Source organism: Oreochromis aureus, linkage group 3, assembly GCF_013358895.1.
Source record: "Oreochromis aureus strain Israel breed Guangdong linkage group 3, ZZ_aureus, whole genome shotgun sequence".
Lineage (NCBI taxonomy): Eukaryota > Metazoa > Chordata > Actinopteri > Cichliformes > Cichlidae > Oreochromis > Oreochromis aureus.
In genome coordinates, this window is record NC_052944.1 from 88,639,355 (window position 1) to 88,663,557 (window position 24,203).

The window sequence follows — 24,203 nt, forward strand, 5'->3', positions numbered from 1 at the left end:
TAAGGGTGGACAGCACGCGGCTCGGGGTGAGCCAGAGGAGTGGAGCCTGCGGCTTAATTTGACTCAACACGGGAAACCTCACCCGGCCCGGACACGGAAAGGATTGACAGATTGATATGTTGTCAAAGGAGTTTGCAAAGAAAAGCGTCTGGACTTCTTTAAGTTGCTTGAAGACGTTTCACCTCTCATCCGAGAAGCTTCTTCAGTTCTAAGGTCAAATGGCCGAGAGTCCCAGATTTAAACCCAGTGGGAGTATCCCCCCAAAGAGGGACAAAGGACCCCCTGGTGATCCTCTAATCACATGAACCAAGGTGTGAAAGCGGGTATGGGACCTAATCAGCCCGGGTTTCGGGTGAGCTCATTGTGAAACCTGGCCCCACCCTATCATGTGATTTCCTGAGGTCAGATGGCCCAGGATGTGAGTGGGCGTTAAGGCGTCTGGGGAGGGATCTCAAAACTGGATTATAGATGGCAGACAGTTGGTGTCGTAAACCACCGCCTCTGTTCAAAGATGGTCGCTCACAGTGGACATAGATGGCCTCTTTCACTCCTCTTTCAAACCATCTGTCCTCTCTGTCCAATATGTGAACATTGGCATCCTCGAAAGAGTGACCTTTATCCTTAAGATGCAGATGGACTGCTGAGTCTTGTCCTGTGGAGGTGGCTCTTCTATGTTGTGCCATGCGCTTGTGAAGTGGCTGTTTGGTCTCTCCAATGTAGAGGTCTGGGCATTCCTCGCTGCACTGTACAGCATACACCACGTTGTTCAGTCTGTGTTTTGGAGTTTTGTCTTTCGGGTGAACCAGTTTGTGTCTGAGTGTGTTGCTGGGTCTGAAGTACACTGGGATGTCGTGCTTGGAGAAAACTCTCCTGAGTTTCTCTGATACACCGGCTACATAGGGGATGACAATGTTGTTGCGTCTGTCTTTCTTATCCTCCCTCGCTGGTGGCAGACAGTCTGTCTGCCTTTCCTGGACTGCGCCGTGCACATTGAAGAGAACGGCAACTTCAACATTGAAGTTTACCGGAAGCCCACACACACGGACCAGTACCTCCTCTTTGACTCCCATCACCCTCTGGAACACAAACTTGGAGTAATCAGGACCCTACACCACCGGGCAGAACATGTTTTCTCTAAGCCTGAGGGAAAAAAGAAGGAACACACACACGTAAAGGAAGCACTCAAAACATGTGGTTATCCTAACTGGGTGTTCATAAAGTCAGCAAAGAGTCACAGAAAAGAAGATCAGACACCAGCGAGGGAGGATAAGAAAGACAGACGCAACAACGTTGTCATCCCCTATGTAGCCGGTGTTCGCTCTGTGTTGTAGCGTCCTGATGACACCCAGTTTGTGCTCCTGGTTTGAGCGCGGAGTCAAGGAGGCCATTTACGTGAAAAGGGAAAGACCATCTCTGAATCGAGGAGGGGGCCTAAGGGTACATCTTTCGCCATCTTACAATGCTGTGATTGCAGCCATTCCCCAACTCTCTGTGAATGGTACTCATGGCCATTGATCAGTGTTCTTTGATCAGTGGGTTTTGGTCAGTGATTGTTGATCAATGGTATGGCTGCACGATTTTGCATAAAATGAGAATCACGATTTTTTTGCTTAGAATTGAGATCACGATTCTCTCATGATTTTCTTTTCCAATATAAATATTTATTGCACTTATTAACTGCACATCAACTTCGTAACAGTTGAAACTGAACATAAAAACAATAAATAAACATAAAACAATAAATGCCTCACATTTTGTGGTTGTACTGCTTGAAATTCCGAGCAGGTAGTGCAACAATAGAAAAATAGTTGCGGGACGGCACTGTGTAGCGTTTATCTAGGGTGTTGATCATTTTCCTAAATCCCTCGTTTTGCACAGTGTTGGTATATCTTTGGTCAGGTGATAAGTAATAGCCTCCGTAATTTCTTTGTGCCTGCGGAAGTTCGACGGGTATAGGGAAGCGCTGTATAAGGTTCCCGTTTGGGTGGTTGACCGGGACGGATTTTCTCCTGTCACTTTCTCGTCATCCCTGACGTGTTCTCCGTTGTTTTTTTCCTGCCAATTTGAGCATCACGGCACAGCTTCTGTATCACGTGGTATAAGGCTCCGCCCTTGTCATTTGTTGAGCAGGAAGAGTGAGCGCTTGTTTTCATGCACATTACGTCCCGGATCAAAATGCGGTACAATCGTCGTCGTCTTTTTTTTTCTTCTTTTTTAAAAAAAAATCGTTGTCATTTGGAAATGAGATCGCACATAAGTATGAATCGAGATCGTGATTTTCTAACGATTAATCGTGCAGCCCTAATCAATGGTCATGGAATTTGCATAATTATGATTAAGGAACTGACCTCACAGCCCATTGTTCCTTCAGTGGGCTGGTTTCAGTCATTATGCAAATGTACTGTTTATAAGGTTTGGGGAAACCTGTAGTCAGCTGAGACTGAAGAAGTCACTTGGATGAGTGACGAAACGTTTCTCCCACAAAACGCTACGTCCAGATGAACAGATTCAACTTTTGGAGATTTACTTTCCTGGATGATTGAGAATGCATCAAGATGTAGTTAGGAGGGGTCGTCTCGATGAGAACAGCTCCACTGTTACTTTGGTCCATCCAAGTTTCAGTTAAAAACATAAAATCAAGGTTGTGCTCAGTGATTAAATCATTAATTAAATATGTTTTCCCAGCTAAAGCTCTAACGTTTAATAAAGCCAACTTAAGTGTTTTAGAGGTATTATTTGCCCCCTTGTGTTTGGGAGCAGTCTGTGGCACACAAGGTATGTTTACTATACTTAAAGATCTTTTAGAGTGCAGCTCTCTGTGTTTTGACCAGGCCACATGTCTCCTTCTGTCACCTAAAAGTACTGAAATTTTAAAACCTTCTAATAAACAGGGTCCCAGCTTCTCCTGGGAAAAGTCACCACTGCCATAATCCTCACAGCCTGGACCCTCCACACATCACACATCAGACTGCAGAGACAGAGCATGAAGGTGGTAAGGAGGAACTAAGGGGGAGAGGCTGCAAATGTAACTTCGATTGCTCTGTTGAGGGCGGGGCTCGATGGCGAACCTTGGCTTCTCTGGTGGGGGTTTATGGGGGACAAAAGGGATTGGGCCGGGGTAGATCTGAGCCCAGCATTGACCCGCTCCATCATCTCCTCAGTGAATTTCAGGTGTGGGGATGAGGGAGAAAGGGAGGGGGAGGAGGGTGATGGCCTGTCAGGGGTTCCGGGGACTGGGGAAGGTCGTGGTCCCTGGTCCTGGTCGTTGGTGTTGTTGAGAGAGTTGGAGGCAAATAGGGACCCCTCTTCTTGCCTCAGACATCTCTCCTTTCTGAGGCTCTTCCCGGGTGGAGGCAGATGGAGCTCCTCCTCAAGGTTTCTGCTGGGCTTTGTCTGTTCTTGGAGTACTGTTTGTTCCTCTTTATGAGATAACTCCTCGTTTATCTCAGCCTTGGCACCAAGCACAGATGGATGACGTATGGAATAAAACAAGTTGGAGGTGAACAGTTTCACCCCTGACTTGTTAAAATTAAATCCGTTTGCTTTAAACAGATGCCTGCGTTCCCAAAAAATATTAAAGTTGTTGATAAAATGCACTGAGTGGTCAGTACATGCTGATATGAGCCATTTATTCAGTGCAAACAACCTGCTGAATCTCTCGTCTCCTCCTCTGACGGGCGGTACAGGTCCACTGATGAATACAGCTGCATTCAGAGAGTTTACAGTATGTAATAATCCAGTAAAGTCCCGTTTCAGAGCCTCCGACTGTTGTTTGGACACATCGTTTGACCCTGTATGCAGAACAATGTTTGTCACAGTTGGATATTCATCTGCAATCTGAAGAATTCTCTCCTTCAGGTTGTTGACCATATCCTTAGGAAAGCAGAGGACTTTAGTGTTCTTACCGCACATCCTTTGTACATCCTTTACGGCAGAGTCACCCACAATCAGAGTTTCAGGCCTAGCCTTTAGCTTTCCTGTGGCCTTTACTTTTCAACAGATTTTCAGACTTTACTTCGCTACTTTTAGGTGGATGGTTGTCCGATATAGATTGTTAAGGTTCATTTTGAGGACGAGAGAGATGTGGGAGATCGAATAACACACTGACCCAGTCAGTTGGAGTCAACGAATGATTTTTAATGAAGCACACGCATGGCGTGGGAGATGGACACTGTATACAAACAGCATCAAAATCTCTTCGCCCAGACTTCAAAATACAGTTTTATATGCATCAGAGTATATTTAGTGACGCCCCCTCATTGCGTCATCACATACATCAGTTTCAAAACCACAAATGTTCTATTTGACAACTTGTGACAAAAGTAAAAGGACACCGGCTTCCATCTTCTCCCCGGTGGTTTCCCGTAAGCCAGCTCAGCTCCTCTGTTTCTTCATCAGTCACAGGAAGCATGCTCAACTTTCACCTACACCCAAACCGTATGTGTGTGTGTATGTGTGTGTATGTCTGCCTGTGCGTGCACAGAGTGTGCATATGCTCTCTGCACCTTAGTTGACCTCGGCCTAGGCAACCAGGCTGAGGCCATCCTGTGTTGTGATGATCTTAACTTCTATGTAAAATGTATAAAACAAATGTTTCAATCTAATACCACTACTTAAAACTTAATCAAAGCTTAATCAGAGATATAAATGCATAACAAAATGACAAAACAACTTGCACTCAGACTCTGCTTTCAGTTTTACTTCTGCAAGCCTTGCAGAAGTGTTTCCTGTCTCCTTTTGGCACAGAGTATATTTCCTGTCCCTGCAGCTCAGCAATTTAAAGTGATTCTTACTAGACCTGTACTAAAGGCTAATACTGTATATTTAAACCTATGAATGCAGTATCAATACTTCAATAAATGTGTCAATGCAAAGGCTTGCTATATGATTATGATGCAACAGTAATGACAAAATAATAAAAATAGAATTAATAAAAATAAAATAATAGATGGAAATAATAAAAATAACAAAAAATAATACTTCCTTCCCAACAAGATCCAGGGTCCTTTGATAGTGGAGCAAATCTGTTCTGCAGTTTCACATTCAGTTGTTTTGGAGGTTTGTTGTTAACCTTCCTATTCACGGTTGTCCAGTCCTGTTTCCTCCCGTATACAGGGGTAGAAGAGCTTCTCTGTCTCGTAGGAAGTGAAGGCCAGTCGGTTTCAGAGATTTCAGCTCGCTGTGCTCTGCATGTGATACGTCCTCCCCCTTCCAGGAGACATGATTTATGTCTTGGTTTTGCACCAAGACAGTCCAAGGGGGGATTATTGCTTGAGGATTTATTATAATGCACAGAGTCTACTTTCTTGGTCATGTTATCTGTGCTCCTTAACTGTGTACTAGCTTGCTCATCGCCATTGCTTTGAATCAACGGCGAGGTTGTTTCATTTCCACACAGTCCATTTACCTCCACATTTACTTCTAAGCGATGAATTTTTGTCTCCAGTACTGCAATCTTCTGCAGGAGGCTGTGGTAGTCATCTGTGGAGAGGGAAGGCATCTTGTTGCTAGTTAGCCTAGCGGTTAGCACCTTTCCAGGCTATTGAGGCTGTTCGGTGTCCAGACACTGTAATCAGGCTTCAGCTGTGTCTAGGCCAAGGACACACGGAGCGCTGAGGATAAGGTAACTAAAAATGTTGCTGTTCTGTTAAGAACACTTTAGTCCTAATGATCTATAAGTGTCCAGAAGCTCTCGCAGGTAAGCTCATTTAGAAAAAAGGGAAAAAATCAGCATAAAAATCAATAAAAGAAGCAAAGCCTTTGAAGAGCAAAGAGAGGAAGCGTCCACACTCACGAAAGGGGCGGAGAAAATAAGTATAAATACTTATTTAATAAAAGCTCACAAAATACCACTAACAAAAGCCCGGTTAGAATAATGTATTTCCCACAAATCACTGCCTCTGTTTTTGTCTCTGTCACTGCAGGACCAACGTGGATCGAGAAGTCAGCGCTCTCAGGAGGCCGACAATTTTGTTGAAGAAAGAAGTGGAAGAAAAAAATACAACCGTGACGAGTTTGGGAAAGATTTTACTGTGAAAGCTTCCCTAAAAATGCATCAGGTCATCGACACCGGAGAGAGACCGTTAAGCTGTGGAGACTGTGGAAAGTCCTTTACCAGGTCTGGAAACTTAAAAACACACAAACTCATCCACACCGGAGAGAGACCGTTCAGCTGTGGAGACTGTGGAAAGTCTTTTACCACGTCTGGAAGCTTAAAAACACACAAACTCATCCACAGTGGAGAGAGACCGTTCAGCTGTGGAGACTGTGGAAAGTCTTTTACCACGTCTGGAAGCTTAAAAACACACAAACTCATCCACAGTGGAGAGAGACCGTTCAGCTGTGACGAGTGTGGAAAGTCTTTTACCCACTCTGGAAGCTTAAAAACACACCAACTCATCCACAGTGGAGAGAGACCGTTCAGCTGTGACGAGTGTGGAAAGTCTTTTACCCAGTCTGGAAACTTAAAATCACATCAACTCATCCACAGTGGAGAGAGACCGTTCAGCTGTGGAGACTGTGGAAAGTCTTTTACGCAGTCTGGAAGCTTAAAAACACACCAACTAATCCACAGTGGAGAGAGACCGTTCAGCTGTGGAGACTGTGGAAAGTCTTTTACCACGTCTGGAAGCTTAAAAACACACAAACTCATCCACAGTGGAGTTAAAGCGTACACCTGTGATCAGTGTGGCAGAGCTTTTACTCACAGTAAGAGCTTACAGAGTCATCTAGTTACCCACTCTGGCATTAAGGCGTACAGCTGTGACATTTGTGGAAAAACTTTCAGCCTGATAGGGAGCCGAAGCATTCACCTACGCATTCACACCAGACATGATGTGTACAGCTGTGATCAGTGTGGTAAACAGTTTACTACAAACACAGAGTTACGACGTCACATGTTTACCCACACTGAGGAACGACCTTATAAATGTGACCTGTGTGAGAAGACTTTTAAATCTCCACATTACCTGAAAGCACACCAACAGATCCACACCAGAAAGACTCTACAAGTGCAGTTACTGTGAGGTATGTATTTATATTTTTATCTTGTCAGCCCGACTGTTTGAAACAACTCTGCTCATCAAAGTGTGTTAGCATGTTAGCAATTCTACTGCATGGAAAGGCAGCTCTGAATGATTATTCAGACTCTAATCACAGGTTTTTAGGGATAGTGTTTGAGAATTGTGTTATTGTTATTGTAGCATTAAACTAGTATTACTTTAATGTTTTTACTCTTATCGTTTTTATAGCACATTAAATTGAGCTGAGTGTGATAATGTAAACAGTAAAATGTAATTGGACTTTGGCAGAGATGCTCTTTATTTCAGGTGACGTTCAGGATAAAAATGTTGAAGGACTGACTTACACTGTCTTTGTGTTTTTGTTTAGAAGCAGAGCGACACAGATGGATCAAGTTCTCAACCCTGTCATCGCTGTGGGAAAGACTTTTGTTGTGACCTTTGTGGAAAAACTTTAAGTCATTGAAGGACTCTGAAAATACATCAACGTAGACACACTGGAGACAAAATGAACTACTGTAAAGAATGCGGGAGAGGCTTCACCACTTCAAAGGACTTCACACAATATGAACTCCTTCACAGTGGCGTTAAAAAGCATGTCTGCGAACAGTGTGGGTCATCCTTCATCAGTGCATGTCAGCTTGAAAAGCATAAACGAGTCCACACATGAGAGAAACCATACAAGTGCAGACACTGTGACAAAACCTTTTCACAATCATGTGATCATACTAAGCATGAATGCAGACACATGAAAGAGAACTTCATCTGTGAAAGAGTTTGAGTAATCTCAGTTCATACTCCACTCAGAAACGATTCCATGTTACAAATAAACTGTTACGTCTTGATTCCTGCTTTTACGTTAATCTTGTAAACAGTACATTTGCATAACGACTGAAACCAGCCCAATGAATGAACAATGGGCTGTGAGGTCAATTTCTTCATCATTAATATGCAAATTCTTATGAGCATTGATCAACAACCACGGGTCAATGGCCATGAGTACCATTCACAGAGTAAAAATTTGCATAATGATTATGAAGTTTACTGTTACCAATGTTCAAAAACATTTACTAAATTATCTTCTCTGTGCAAACATCAGCGTGATGCAGGACTGAAATCATTGCCATCTCTGGATCACAGTGAATCTGCAGAGACAGAAAGATCCTCTTCTGGTTTCAGGGTCAGACTTAAACCCTTGAGATCAGGCTCCACAGAGTTCAGGTGGAGTCTTCTGTAAAGATCTGATGAGGCACCTATGAATGAAAATGTGCCTCTTGTTACATTTTAAGCTTTCTAAACTGTTCTACTGTAGTGTTTGTGTTGAGTGGTTCGCTTTGTTCCAGCAGTTTGATTAAGAAATCTGTTTCCTGTTATATTTTTAAAGAATGCATTGATCCATGTGTTCTGCAGGTTTTTTTTTCAGCTTGTTTGTGTAATGAAATCCTGCAACAATTAAACCAAAATTTTATATGTTAAATAAAGAAATGATTTACTGACAAAGAGTTTGAGCCGTGATGTCATTTCCTGTATATCAGAGCAACACTTGAAGTGACCAGTGTTTAAAGTCAGAGTCAAATTTTGTGTCAGCATGACCTTGTGAAAACTGCTTGGCGATGCTTCACTACGTTATCTGCTAACTGTTAGGGTGTAGAAGGACGAAACTCCCAGGGTGACCAGTGGCAGGAGCTTCCTGATGCAGAGAGTTGAGTGTGGGGGATATAAAAGAGAAGCTGAGGCATCCCAAGGTTAAAGCTGGCATAACTGAACTTTAATGTTTGATGTGTGTTTTGGCTCTCCTGCACGCAGTAATTAATAGCTTGAACACAGCAGAGCTTGATATAAAGACCTGGGTGACAACTAACTGTATGCTGCTGATTATACTTGGCCCTAAAATACCTAGAAATATGGTATCTAACCAGATACTTGCTCTGGATGGCATTACCTTGGCCTCCAGTAACACCTTGGAGTAATATTTGACCAGGACATTAAACAAATATTTAGGGCTGTGTGATGAACCAAGTTGAAAAAGCAGAAGGAGTCACAAGAATTATTAGAAAAACAAAGTTTTCATTCATTTAACCCAAATATTATATTTATAAAAGTAATTAATGTTAAGCTCATCTTGAGGTCATCTGTGTCTATATTTTCTCCAGCATACGGGGGATTCCCATCATAATAAATCTTTTGGTAAGAGGTGATAAAGAACCTAATCAAAATTTTCCATCCAAATTCCCTCCATCTTTGTGAGGTAGTGCATTTCCATTGTTCTTTCCATATTTGAGTCCATTCATCCTGTGTTATGCACACTCCTCCCTCCTTCTCCCATAATATCTTATTTGTAAAAAATGTATACAAACAGGAAATGTGTTTTTTGTTGACTTCACCACTAGGGATGCATCGATATCGATACCGGTATCTGGTATCAGCCTCGATACCACATTTTCTAAAGTACTCGTTAAAAGTCCCCCGACACTGGGGACCGATACCACGGTCTGAGACCTGTCTATGTTTGAGCGACATGTAAGGGGTTAATCACATGCGCCGAGTGCCCGCCCCCAGGCCCCGGCTGCAGCTCGGAGCTGGGAGAAGGTGAAACAAGTGAGCCGTGTGGAACTATTTCAAAGTGAACGAAGACGCGAAAACAAAGGCGGACTGCATATAGTGCTCAGCTCAGCAAACAGTTATCCTTTGTCCTCCCTGGTGAACATGATGTGAGGAATCTGACTTTAAGGACACCTGCAAACCCATTAATCTGACTTTGTAGCTATACCATTCTGGTCATGTGATCATGTGGTTTGCAGGAACGCTCCTCTTCCTCAGAGGATCCACCTGTGCTTCCTCTCCTCTCTCCTCCACCTGTTGCAGTGAGGGAACGTCCTCCATGATGGAGGAGCTGCTGGAAAGTGCTGAGAGTTTCCTCCAGAGTGAGACCTCTGTCACAGTTCAGAGGATCTACGGCAGCAGAGACCTTCATGGACACTAAAAGTCTCAAACACACAACAACAACATCACACTGACTCCACTCTGACATCACTGATCAATAATCAAAGAAAACACAGATCAAACTGATTGATCAGCCATCAGAGGAGTCGGATCAATGGAGCTGCTTCTGTTCCTGATGTCCCCTGTTTGATCCTGGACCTGAACTCTCCCTGCAGAGGAAACACAAGACAGTCAGAGACACACACACACACACACACACACACACACAAACACAAATATCATCTTTGACAACTGAGGAAGTTTGGGGTCTCTCCAGTGATCCTTGGGCCTTTCTATCCGGTTGTTCAGTCTGACGTCACTAGCCGTGTCTGGGCCTAAACTCTGCTGCAGGTCCATATATCAAATGATCACTGTGGCATTACTGAGAGTTAAAACACTGTCTAAAGTCTTTCATCTTTAATAAAATGATCAGCGTTCTGCTCTACCAGGTGTAACAATTGAGTTTAACATCCAGGCATCCATGAAAACAGAATTTATGACATTTAACGAAGTTAGAAGTTAGCAGGAAGTTAGCTCGCTAGCTTCCATCTAAATACAATATAGCATGTCCTGACTGCGGGGGTTTAGAAACAAATTCAAACGTACAGCTCTGCTATCACTTCCAACATAAATGAAGACAGAAAACTAAACAGCAGTGACGTTTGTCGGGTTACTGAAGTTTGGCTAGCTGGTATATAATGATGTGCTACGTGACCGCTAGCGACACAGCTACGTTAGCATAATATAAACAAGCTAACTTTTTTTCCACTCGATAAAAGTTAACGTGAGGGTTCTCGGTGGTCAGGAACAAATGTAATCACATGGCAGGATGCTGTAAAAGGACCAAACTTCAGCCAGGAGAACAACTGAGATAATCCATCCACAATACGAGGTAGTCATTCATATACTGCTGCATGGGCCGTGCTGTAGTTACATCATAAGGTTTTAAAAACTGAGCTTAAATAAATGATTAGCGGTAATAAAAGCCGAGGGAGGTCAACGGTGATCACTGACTCTTTTTAGGAGCTTTTTGAGATTAAATAGAAGAAAATACAAAGCATTAAACATGTTAACAACACAAAACCCATATTAAACGCAGACTACTTTAGGCCCGGAAGTAGGATTCGTCGCGTCATCACTGAACAACCGGATATAGTAGGGCTGGGTATCGTGACTGATTTCTAGAATCGATTCAATTCTGATTCACAAGGTCCCGAATCTATTCTATCCACGATTCGATTTGTATCAATAAAAAGGAAGCTGGCACACGCAAGACTTTATCAAAGGTGTGAGCGTCACAGCAGATGCCTTTGTGTCAAAGTAGCTGAAGATAAAACAGAAAAACATGAAGGTGGTTTTCCTGGCCTGGGATTTTATAAAAATATTCTGCAGTACGAAAAACAAAAGAAAACCATTAATCAACATATGAACTTTACCTCTGACGTTCCAGCGGTTTTATTAGAGACACGGCTAAGCATTTTGCATTTTGCATAATTTTAAAAAGTTTAAATTTGTTCAGTATTGAACAGAAGAAATGAGGTTTTCTTTTCGGAAGAATGTAAAAGGAAAAAAAACAGCGGCAGACAGCGCTGTAAACAACGGTAGACTTGAGCGTAACAAGCAAGCGAATAATGCCGAAAACAGATTTTTAGACGGGAAACTGTTGTTGGAGTAGAGAGAGAGAGAGAGCTGTGCGTCGTGGTGGAAGCAAAAGAGTAAAAGTCAGAGTTGTTGTTGTTTATGTGAAGCATAGTTTGGATCTTCTTTTGCTGCTGGTTCGGTCAATATTGTTTGGAGAGAGATAAAACTAACAGCTTTAGAATCAGCGCAGAAAGGGCGTGAACACAAAGCGCGGACCCGCCGACGGATCAGAATCAGCGAGCTGTCGGCTTTCAGCCCCGACCGTGAGAAAGGCGACATCTCACTGATTCTGATCCGCGCTGTGTGTTTACGTCTTTGTTCCTGCTCTCATTTACTGTCTTAGCTGTTTGGTGGTTGTTGAAATTTTGTGAGATTTCACCAGAGATTCTGGCATTTCGAACAAAATAAATTTATATTAAAAAATCAATTCAGGATTTTAATGAATCGATTTTACGTTATCCAAGCCAGAATCGATTTTAATCGATAAATCAATTATAAAAACCCACCCCTACTATATAGGCGCTGTGGAGAGCATCCTCACACAGAACATCGCATCCTTGTATGGGAACAGCTATGTTAAGGACCAACAAGCTCCTCGGAGAGTGATCTGTACAGCAGAACGCTGCTGCAAGGCTGCTCTCCCCTCCCAACAGGACATCTACACCAGTAGGTGCTGGACTAGAGCAGCCCAGCTATTGAAGGACCTGTCACATCCCAGCAAAAAACTTTTCCAATTGCTGCAATCAGGCAGAAGGTTCTGCACTGTGTGCGCAAAAACAGAGAAACTCAAGAGCAGCTTCTATCCTTAGGCCATCTGTGTGGTAAATCAGGACACGCCCCCCCACCATACGTGACTGAGACAGGACTCATTCTTACCACATTCTGTCTGATCTAGTATTTTTCTTTCTCTCTTATTTTCTTTTCTAGATGTACCTGTATATTGTTTACATGTTTGAAATAAATTAACAATCTAATTAACAATCAATCCTTCTGGCTTCACTACGGCACAGGACACTTTAACACTCATGCAATGTACATTCTGAGATTCAAACGTAAATTTACAGATTGTTTTATTTTATTTATATCCATCCATCCATTCGCTTCCGCTTATCCTTTCCAGGGTCGCTGGAGCCTATCCCAGCTGTCACAGGGCAAGAGGCGGGGTACACCCTGGACAGGTCGCCAGTCTGTCGCAGGGCCAACACACAGGGACAGACAACCATTCACGCTCACATTCACACCTAGTGACAATTTGGATTATCCAATTAACCTATCCCCTCAAACTGCATGTCTTTGGACGGTGGGAGGAAGCCGGAGTACCCGGAGGGAACCCACGCAAACACGGGGAGAACATGCAAACTCCACACAGAAAGACCCCGGCCTGATGGTGGAATTGAACTCAGGACCTTCTTGCTGTGAGGCAACAGTGCTAACCACCATGCCACCGTGCTGCCGTGTGCTATTTTATTTATATAATATATATAATTCACTCACTGTATATAATGTTCTCTTTCTTGTTTTGTTGCACAGTTGAGCAGCTTCTCAGGACACATTTCTCTGTGTGTTGTACTTGTATAACTCTGCACATGACAACTAAAGAATCTTTAAATATGAACATGAAGACAGAGACAGACAGATACCTTTGACTTTCAGCGGGATTATTTTGTATTGGATGATACTGCTGCTGTTGACTATACACTTATACACTCCACTGTCTCTCTCTATGGGCTGTTTCAGGGTCAGACTGAGGTCTCCAGTTCTCAGCAGGTCTTCATCCATCTTTGTTCGGTCCTTGTAATCGTGGTGCTGTTCTTCAGGCTGGTCAGAGCCGTTCTCATACACATGGACCTTCCTGTCTTCACTGTCCCTCCACACCACTACAACGTCTTTAGGCAGGTTTCCTGTCGTTTTGAAGGGCAGCTCCAAAGACTCCACCCCCTCATCCACCTCCACCTGACAGACTGAGAGGACAACAAACAAAAGATGAGCTGTACAGACAGCGGCAGCAAGTTTTCAGAGTTGAAAGCTGAAGAAGAGAAGCAGATCAGAGCAGAAGGTAACAGGACAGAAAGTTAAAGCAACTTTTTGAGCTGTTGGAGATGCTGAACAAATGTGTGAAGAGGATTTGTTACTTTGTCTGGAGGCTAAAAGGTCCCTGTGCATCTGCATTGCCTGCATAGAGCATGAAAAGGTTTTACTCTAATCCTCCTGCAGAGTAGTTTCTAGAATGAATAAAATGAAGTAATTCAGGAGGACGGCTCCAGTCCACCATTTCCAGTGTTTCCAATCTCTTCCCCTGGTTTTATTAAGCTGATTCCTAAACATTACACCAGCAGCTAAACTGCTAGTCCACATTCAAAAAACTGTGGTTCTAACCCTTCTCTAATTCTCTAACCCTAAGAGAGTCTCCCAGACTTGTTCTCTAAAAACATAAAGAAGAATTATGGATTTGATCAACTGGTCTTGACACCCTCCTGGGCTTGGGAGAGCCTAATTGTCCTGTAGAGAAGTTTGCTGCCAGATACTTGATGGTCGGTTGCGTCGTTTGTCTGGCGACACTCTGAATGGAGGACATTGAACGACATCTACCAATTTGGAATCATGATAACAGAGTTCTGGCTGATTGGAGCTTGATTGGACCTGACTTATCGAAGAACAAAAGCAGCTACAGCTGTTCAAAATCCCACAAGGCTGGCCCACATGATAGACGATGGGCAGGGCTGTGAGCACTCAGACTGTGTTTATTGAACACAATATGGATAGGATCTTGGAGAAGCTCATGGCTTTGCAATATGGATAACATCTTGAAGAAGAACAACGGGAATTGAGAGACCTGGTGACCAGTGACGGACATAGACTACTGTAAAATTGGATGCAGTTTGTTCGCACTAACCAAAACAACTACCATCTTCATCTCATGCGGCCCCCCTGGCACCCCCTGACAAAACTCTCCTTTAGATAATAGGACTGTTCATCGTGACTCTCTCTCCCCTCATTCAACACACTTTCTCTCGGCTGAACACGGAACACACACACACACACACACACACTGACACAGACCTACACTCAAACCAGCCCACTAAATGAACAGTGTTGGTCAAGTTACTTGAAAAAAGTAATCAGTTACTAATTACTGATTACTTCCCCGAAAAAGTAATCCCGTTACTTTACTGATTACTTATTTTCAAAAGTAATTAATTACTTAGTTACTTAGTTACTTAGTTACTTTTTAAAAACACGATTTACAACCTGAATAGGTGATAAAGCTGTGGTGGACCACTAGAGGGCTCCACTCACACCCAGTGTTGAGGAAGTGTGTTCCTCGGTTTTGTGGCGCGATATGTGCAGTTAATATAGAGAGACGAATAAGATGAGAGATGAGATGAGATAACCTTTATTAGTCCCACACGTGGGAAATTTGTTTTGTCACAGCAGGAAGTGGACAGTGCAAAAGTTATGAAGGAAAAATTAGAATAAGATAAAATAAGAATAAATACAGTACACAACTGTACAGAATAGAATAAAATAAAATACTATATACAGTAGAATAAAATAGAATAAAATATACAATAAGATAAAAATAGAATACAAATGCTATATACAACTGAGTAAAAATACAACGATGCCAGAAAGATTATTGCACAATTTACTATATAAATAAATAAAGAAGGAGTGAGAACTGAGAGCTCTGTGTCGTTGATGCTTACCTCCACATTGGTGACCCCTGACTCGAGCATGCAACGGGCCGCAGATGACGCAGACTCCGCTATGGAGGCATCAGCGGCCGCCGGTCCTCCGCCTCCTGTTGCAGCTACGTTCGCTGTGGCGCTGAAACTGCCGGACTTTTGGCTCCATGACCCCCCGTCATGGTTCATACACGTGGAGGCTCAGTTCGCCCTTCGCGGGGCCTCGCTCGACCCGCTGGCCACCCGTCGCGCGATGACACTCCTCCGGGACCCACCCGCCCAAGGGAAATACCCCGCCCTTAAAGAGCTGCTTCTTCGGCGCTATGCCCTCTCCGACGCTGAACGAGCCGACAAGCTCCTCAACCTGTCAGGCCTGGGTGGCGGTACCGCGCTCGAGCTCATGGAGAACATGCTATCGTTGCTCGGGCCGGATGACGGGGGATTCCTCTTCGCCCACCTCTTCCTCCGCCAGCTACCGGCCGCCGTGAGAGCTGTCCTCGCAAACTCCCCGCTTCTGCCCGCGAAGGATTATCGCTCCCTGGCTGAAGAAACGGATCGCATTCTCCTGGCTAGCCGCACTTTCAACGTTCACGCCCTGGCTACGGACTCGCCGGCGGCGCCTTCCACGCCTCCACCTGCCTCCCCCGGAGCATCCGCCCCCTTGCTGACGGCAGGGATTGCTACACGCAGGCACCGCGGAAAGAACATCTGTTTCTACCATCAGCGTTTTGGCGACAGAGCGCGTCGCTGCCTGCCGCCTTGCGCTTTCACGGCCCAGGGAAACGGACCCGCCCGCGCGCCGTAGCAGCCGCGACCGCTGGCAATACAGAAAGGCTGCTCTTCATAGAGGACTCGCGCTCCGGGAGACGTTTTCTCGTGGACTCCGGCTCCCAGAAGAGCCTCCTTCCCCCTACCGCTGCCGACGGACTAGCAACGAACTGTGGGCCGCAGCTCCTGGCAGCTAATGGCTCTCCCATCAAAACGTTTGGGGAAAGGTTGGTGACTGTTTGTTTTCATGGCCGGGATTTCCAGTGGAACTTTGTTGTTGCCGCTAGCTCTGTACCTATTTTAGGTGCTGATTTTCTGTGCGCTCATGGACTGCTTGTTGATGTTGCTAACAGATGTTTAATTGATGCTCTCTCGTTTTCTTCGCTACCCTGTTTTACTCGGGCCGCCGAACCCCTGATTCGGGCTAATGTAGTGACCTCTGGGGATGCTTTTCAGCGTTTGCTTTCAGAGTTTCCATCGCTGTCTGTCCCTGATTTCTCTGGCATGGTAACGAAGCATGGGGTTGAGCATTATATTCCCACAGTCGGGTCCCCGGTGTTCGCGCGCGCGCGCGCCGCCTCGACCCCGCGAAACTGTCCGTCGCTCGGGAAGAGTTTGCAGCCATGGAGCGCCTTGGCATTGTACAGCGTTCGAACAGTGCATGGGCCTCTCCGCTTCACATGGTGCCCAAATCAGACGGTCGGTGGCGGCCATGCGGAGATTTCCGCCGTTTAAATAATGCCACGGAGAATGACCGTTACCCCATCCCCCACATTCAGGATTTTTCTGCCAATCCTGCCGGAACGTCGATTTTTTCTAAAATTGACTTGGTGCGGGGGTATCACCAAGTTCCCGTGCGCGCCGAAGACGTTCCTAAGACCGCTGTCATTACCCCCTTCGGCTTGTTCGAGTTTTTGCGCATGACGTTCGGCCTGAAAGGTGCCGCCCAGACCTTTCAGCGGCTGATGGACTCGGTTTTGCGTGGGCTGCCGTTCGTTTTTGTTTATCTGGACGATATATTGGTGGCCAGCTGCTCAGCGAGCCAGCACGAGTCCCATCTGCGCCAGGTTTTCCAGCGTTTGGCAGTGCACGGCCTGATCATCAACCCTTCCAAGTGCCAGTTTGGGTTGCCTGTTCTGGATTTCCTCGGGCACCGCATTTCCGCTGAAGGTGTGGTTCCGTTGTTCGACAGAGTCCAGGCCGTTTCAGCTTTTCCGCGCCCATGTCGGTTAAAGCGTTGCAGGAGTTCTTGGGGATGATAAATTTTACAACCGCTTTCTCCCAGAGCTGCCCACCTGCTACAGCCACTCTATGCTGCCTTAGAAGGTAAAACAGCCAAAGATCCGGTTGACTGGCTGCCGGAACGCGTCCATGCGTTTTCCGCAGCCAAGTCTGCGCTGGCTGACGCCGCCCTGCTGGCACACCCGCTTCCATCGGCGGAGATCGCGTTGACCACCGACGCGTCCGACGTGGCAGTGGGTGGGGTGTTGGAACAGCGGGTTTCAGGTCTCTGGCAACCGCTTGCCTTTTTCAGTCGTACGCTCCGGGATGCCGAACGCAAGTACAGTGTTTTTGACAGGGAGTTGCTGGCCCTGCACCTCGCCACACGACATTTTCGTTTTTTCCTCGAGGGTTGCAACTTTACTGCGTACGTTGACCACAAACCTTTGACATTTGCGATGTCCAAGGTCTCTGACCCATGGAGCACACGCCAGCAGCGCCAGTTGGCGGCCATTTCAGAGTTTACCACAGACATTCAGCACGTGGCTGGTAAGTCCAATCACGTCGCTGACTGTCTGTCACGTGTGTTGGTTTCTCCGGTGTATGTCGGCATCGACTACGCTGCCATGGCCGCCGAGCAACGTGCTGACCCGGACATCCTGGCCCTTCAGTCAGCAAAAACGGGCCTCGTGCTGGAGGACACCCCGGTGTGGGACGGCGGTCCGCACCTTCTTTGCGACGTTTCCACCGCCGCCCCGCCCGGTGGTTCCCCTTCGTGGCGTCGTCGTGTTTTTGACTCGGTGCATGCCCTCTCATCATCCCGCGTCCGGGCCTCGGTCAAGCTGGTCAGCGCCAGGTTCGTTTGGCCGGGCCTTCGCAAGACGGTGAAAGAATGGGCGGCGGTTTATATCCCATGCCAACGCTCGAAAATCCACTGGCACACACAGGCACCCCTCGAACCTTTCCGTATCCCCGGTAGGCGTTTCGATCACGTTCATGTGGACCTGGTTGGTCCCTTGCCGCAGTCACAGGGTTTCACGCACCTTTTGACTGTGGTGGACTGCACCACCAGGTGGCCGGAGGCGGTACCCCTGGCGTCCACGACAGCGGCGACGGTGGCCAGAGCATTTTTGTCGACGTGGGTTTCACGTTTCGGTCCCCCTGCTGACATTACTTCGAACAGGGGCCCCCAGTTTGTTTCTGAGCTTTGGTCTGCCATGGCTGACGGCCTGGGGGTCAAGGTCCACCGCACCACAGCATACCACCCGCAAGCTAACGGGATGTGTGAACGGTTTCACCGGTCTCTTAAGGCTGCGCTCCGGGCTTCCTTAACAGGTGGCGACTGGGTCGACCGTCTTCCGTGGGTTTTGCTGGGATTGCGTAGCGCGGCTAAAGAAGACCTCGGGGTTTCCCGGCTGAACTGGTCTCGGCCAGCCCCTCCGGGTCCCCGGGAATTCTTACCTGAGAGCCCTCCCCATGTTATGATACCTCTTTGTTGCCTTTTCGCCCCCACGAGACTCATTTCCTGTTCCTGGTCCTGTGCCCACTGCCTGCCTGACACTTTTGTTCCGAGTTCGTTGGACTCTGCTCGCTTTCGTTTTTCGTCAGGCACGATGCCCATAGGACTCCGCTCAGTCCCCCATATGACGGGCCATACAGGGTTCTTAAACCAGGCAACAAACATTTCATTTTGGACTTTGGCGGTCGGCAGGAGGTTGTCTCTGTTGACAGACTTAAGCCTGCACATGTTATGCATGAGGATCAGGTGGTCCCGGCCCAGGCCCCTCGCCGCGGCCGCCCACCTGCCACCGGGCTGATGGATTCTGTTTTTTCCCCCAGGAGCGACCCACAATCAACGGAGTCCGAGTCTTCTGCAGCTTTTTCTGACCGCCAGTGCCAACCTCGCTTCCGGGCTGGGTTGCCCTCTGTCAGTTCCCCACCCCCCCGGTTCAGCCGTTCCGGCCGTTTGCTTAAGCCCCGGGTCCTGGACTAGTTCTGCTGGGTGTTCGGGGGGGGCATGTGTGGTGGACCACTAGAGGGCTCCACTCACACCCAGTGTTGAGGAAGTGTGTTCCTCGGTTTTGTGGCGCGATATGTGCAGTTAATATAGAGAGACGAATAAAGAAGGAGTGAGAACTGAGAGCTCTGTGTCGTTGATGCTTACCTCCACAAAGCGATAGATCTTTCAGCCCAATTCTACTTTTTCTGCATAATCCATCATACAAAATGTAATCAAATGGAAACGTCTCTTTTTAAAACTTTAAACTTTAAATCTTTTAACATTATGCATCAAGCAAAAACTTAATTATATGCAACATTCTCTGACTGGAAGAAATTTGTTTAACAATTAAACCTATTTTCTGCACATTCCAGCATTTAAAATAAAATATTTTTTTGTGTTTACACTCACTCTTTCAAATAGATGAAAGTAAAACACAGCAGAAAATAAATAAAATCAAAGACTAGCGGTCCTGTTGCTCTATTTTCACCTGTAAAGCAGGAGTGGGTTAGGCGGAGGTTTACCCTGGTGCAGGTGTGCTGCAGCGGTCAGTGGAAGAATCCGCGAGTTTCTCTGTGAGTTTCACATTACGTCATAGTACACTCGCTGCTTGCTTGGAAGTTTAGGGGTTTTTTTCGCTGTAAAAAGAAGTTTTCTTCCCACGCACAACGGACACTAATGTTTTTGTCACTTTTGATGGAATCAAACTCAAAATAAGGTCAGTACTTCCACACTTTGAACGCTGCATGCTACACTCTGTCCCGCACTTGATATATTATGATCTGCACACAGCTGTTGTCACGAACGTCGCACTCGCTTACGTCACTGTCATGAGACATTCTCGCAAAAAATCACGGTTTTAGTAAGGGAGTAACGCAGCGTTCCTACGTGAAAGTAACGGTAATCTAATTACTGTTTTTGCAATAGTAATCCCTTACATTACTCGTTACTTGAAAAAAGTAATCAGATTACAGTAACGCGTTACGCGTTACTGCCCATCTCTGTAAATGAACAATGGACTACGAGGCCAGTTCCTTGATCATTAATATGCCACTGTATGACCATTGATCAGCAACCACTGATCAATGATCAATCAATGTGTACATCCTCATCCTTGAAAGAGTGTCCACTGGCCTGTAGGTGTAAATAGACTGCAGAGTCCTGGCCTGATGAGGTAGCTCTTCTGTGTTGTGCCAGAGGTTGTTTGGTTTCCCCGATGTATAAATCCTGGCAATCCTCCTGGAGTGTTGGGGGTATACTCGCATATGAACACTCGTGTACAAGTATGCACAAGGAATCCTGTTGTTATAATACTCCACACTGATTTGGGTCTAATGTGAAGATCTCCACATTAACTACCTGAAAACAGCGTGTTTGGTTTCACATTGCAAGGACCTAAATCATGGTCTTTCTTCCCCACTAATTAGTTTCTGCAGAAGAAGTAATTCCCCAGCTACTGTTTAAAACCACCAGAGTTTCCACTCATTATCATATTTCTGTGTGTCCTCAAAGCTTTGAGCTACTGCTGTCGGTGTCCTGTGTTCTCCACCTAAAGGAAACACTCGCCTGGCATGTTTAGCAAAGAAATGCTGCACTGACTCCATAAGATTCACTCTGACTCCAAACTCAAAGAGGCACTTTTGAATTGGAAGCCACGTTTACCTTCAATCAGCTTCTCATTAGCTGCCTGGAAACAGAAAACAAAGACAGAGGTCTGCAGCACTGACCTCTGAATTTCAGCTCCACTTGTTTCTTGAGGATGTTTCCCTCCCTGCTGCAGACGGTGCAGGTGTAGGTGGAGTTGTCTCCATCTGTGGGGTGTTTCAGCGTCAGACTGAGGTCTTCAGGGTGGTTGTTCCCCGTTGCCCCTGGTGAATCTATCTCATCGCTGGGTGAGTCTGGGTGGGTGGGGGTTGGGTGGTGTTAGTTCTATCTTTTCAAATTGTACTTTACAAAGACAAGTCTTGAAAATCTGCTGACAATTTTATACATTAATATACATTAATAGTAATAATTAACTATGAAAACACTTAAAAATATAAGTGTATTTATGTGATTTCAAAATCAGCAGTTACACCTACAGGCACCTCAGAGTCACTAATTGGTCTAAACATGTGATTAGCTTAATTAGACAGTTGACAGTGTGAATAAATGTGTCTTGATGATGGACAGAAACACAGTGTCAGTGTTGCTCTTTGTTGGTCGTCCAACCAAGTAGCAGAACGTTGTTTAGTTTTTGGCTGAGAAGTGTACGAGGCAACTCAAACTGTAGCTTCTCAGAAGGAAATAGTTTTGATTTAACTGAAATGATCCATAAAATTTTAACATTAAAGAAAATAACAAATGTGTTATATATGGTCACAAGCTGAGTTCTGGCATAGTCATGTACTAACCTTTGACCTGAAGCAGTACTTTTTTTTTTTCTATCTCAACGTTTCTATAGCAACATCATTAAATCCTCAGGTTTCACTCAGCTCATCTCTGAGCTGTTCTGTGGGATCAATAACGTTGATCATTTCAAAGTCATGCATCCTCGCTGATTCAATATTGGATGATTCTCTGATCTATGCAGATCACCATTACAGACATTCAGCTTTCTCTTTCTAATTTTTCTTTGTGTGAAACTTCCTGTTTGAATCATCCGTCTGTAGTTCCACTGAGTGTTGGAGGTTCATCAAAAGTCCAAAGCCCAATTTGTGTTCACAGAGCAGCTCAGATCAGAGCTCACTGTCTAAGTGCTAATTATGGAAATCTCAGAGGGGGACCACTATCTGGTTTTGTCCTGGAGGTCAAAGTTCAGCAGGTGTTTGTTTAGTCACACAGAACTTCTCATTTTACCCTCTGATCCTTAAGCAGACAGAAGGAGCTTTATCAAGCAAACAGATGAAAGGAAGGGTTAACCAGCTTCAACCTGTTAGCAGGTCTCTGTCCCAGGAAGCAGGATTAGCTAAAACCTCTGAGTCAGTGTAAAAGTTCAAAGCAAAATAACTTAACTATGGAAATTTACATTTTTACAAACACTGAAATTCCAGTTAGAAGTTAATTTATTTTGTAATCAACATGGCTACTTTCATAACCCGACAGTGCTTAGGACGGAGAAAGAAATTAGACATGTATTCATTTATTACAAAGCAGGCGCTGTTCTTTATTTAGCTGTTGATGTTGTCAATTCTGGTAGTGAAGCTCGACTGATGATGGCTTTCTTGTTGTAAGTGTGAGTTTTCAGGAACATTTGTGTTCCACATAAAGTGTGAGCCAGACTCAGTGAGAAATGTTCCCTCCAAACTATGAAGGAGGAGAACAAAACTCTGGAGGCAGCAGATCCAAACTGTTCCTCTGCTGACTTCATGAAATACCAACATGTTTGCTTTCACACTAAAGGAATTTCAATGCTGATGTTTCTTTCTGATCAGTCTGTCAGCCCTGCTCAAAAACTCCTCTCTACAGAAGAATAAATTCTCCAACTGCTTTTTAAAACCACAAATGTTTCTTATGATCAGTGGAAAACCACTTTTACCTACGACTTAACTAAGACTTAACTTTGACCTGTGTCTGCAGCACTGACCTCTGACTTCCAGCTCCACTTGTTTCTTCAGCAGGATGTTTCCCTCCCTGCTGTAGACGGTGCAGGTGTAGGTGTCACTGTCTCTGTCTGTGGGGTGTTTCAGGGTCAGACTGAGGTCTCCAGTTTTCAGCAGGTCTTCATTCATCTTCGTCCGGTCTCTGTAATCCTGGTCCTGTTCTTCAGGCTGGTCCGAGCCGTTCTCATACACGTGGACCTTCCTGTCGTATTTGTCCATCCACTCAACTTTAGCATCTTGAGGCAAGTGAGCTGTCGTTTTGCAGGGCAGCTGGACAGACTCTGCCCCTGAATCCACCATCACCTGGTAAACTGAGAGGACAACAAAAAACAACATGATGATATGAACAGCAAATGGGACGAGTCGTGACTTCCCAAAATGGGCTCATTGAACGCAGCACGGATGAGAACTTGGAGAAATTCGAGGCTGTCGTGAGTACTCGTGACTCAGACTTTGCTCTTTGAGCGCAAAATTGATAACATCTTTGAGAAGCTCACAGTTCTTAAACAGGAGATTGAGAGATCAGTGACGGACTGTTAGATCGGCTGTGAAATTGACATGCAGTTGTTGGCAATAAAGGAAAACCACCATCATTGACTGCAGGTGTAAACATTGCATGTGACAAATAAAAGGACTGATTGATTGATTGATTGATTGATTGATTGATTGATTGAGCTGTGATGGTCACATGACCTCCCTGTCCCCTCCTTGTCTTCTAGTCTCAGTGAGACTGTGTCTCAGTTTGTTCCTGATGTGTTCCTGACTCGTTCTTTGGTAACTAGTCTGCAGCGTCCTGTAAAGTGCTGCAGACATGTTGGATGAAGAGCAGAAGAACAGACAGACTGAGCCTCCACAGTCGGCCATGTCTCACACACATCAGCACAGAAACCATGAAGATCTCATGTGTCTGCTCTGAACATCTGAAGCTCTCCACCACATGACTGAGCACAACTCAAGGAGGAACATTTACTGTCAGCACATGTTTCCATGTCAGCCTGATGTTTACCACCACAGAAGAAGAACAGCTTGGACACATGCAGCCTCTGTGTCAGATCAATGCAGTGAAGCACACACACTGTTTAGTAAAGTCATGTTGTGGAGCTGTTTCACTGATCAATGACTGAGTCTGAAGGAGGTTTTCTGACTTCTGGAACAAACCTGGAAGTTTCTCTTCAGCTCTCTGTATCAGCTGTTTGTAACTCTCAACTCTTTCAGCTTCTGGAACAAGTTTGTGTGAGCCGCAGTCAAGGAGCCACCAAGGACACCTGCTAACCATCGGCATTATGGGTAGTGTAGTAGGAGACAC

At 45.4% G+C, this 24,203-nt stretch overlaps 1 protein-coding gene and 1 long non-coding RNA gene across 2 annotated transcripts in view; one reads left to right on the forward strand and one right to left on the reverse strand.

Moving 5' to 3' along the window:
* The window catches only part of LOC120438415, a 190,598-nt gene that overhangs the window by 15,192 nt on the left and 151,203 nt on the right, over positions 1–24,203 (reverse strand). The window lies entirely within an intron of this gene.
* On the forward strand, positions 6,667–8,519 carry LOC116309989. The gene is made up of 2 exons (XR_005611886.1): positions 6,667–7,026; positions 7,390–8,519. It is a non-coding gene; the product is annotated as an uncharacterized LOC116309989 (long non-coding RNA).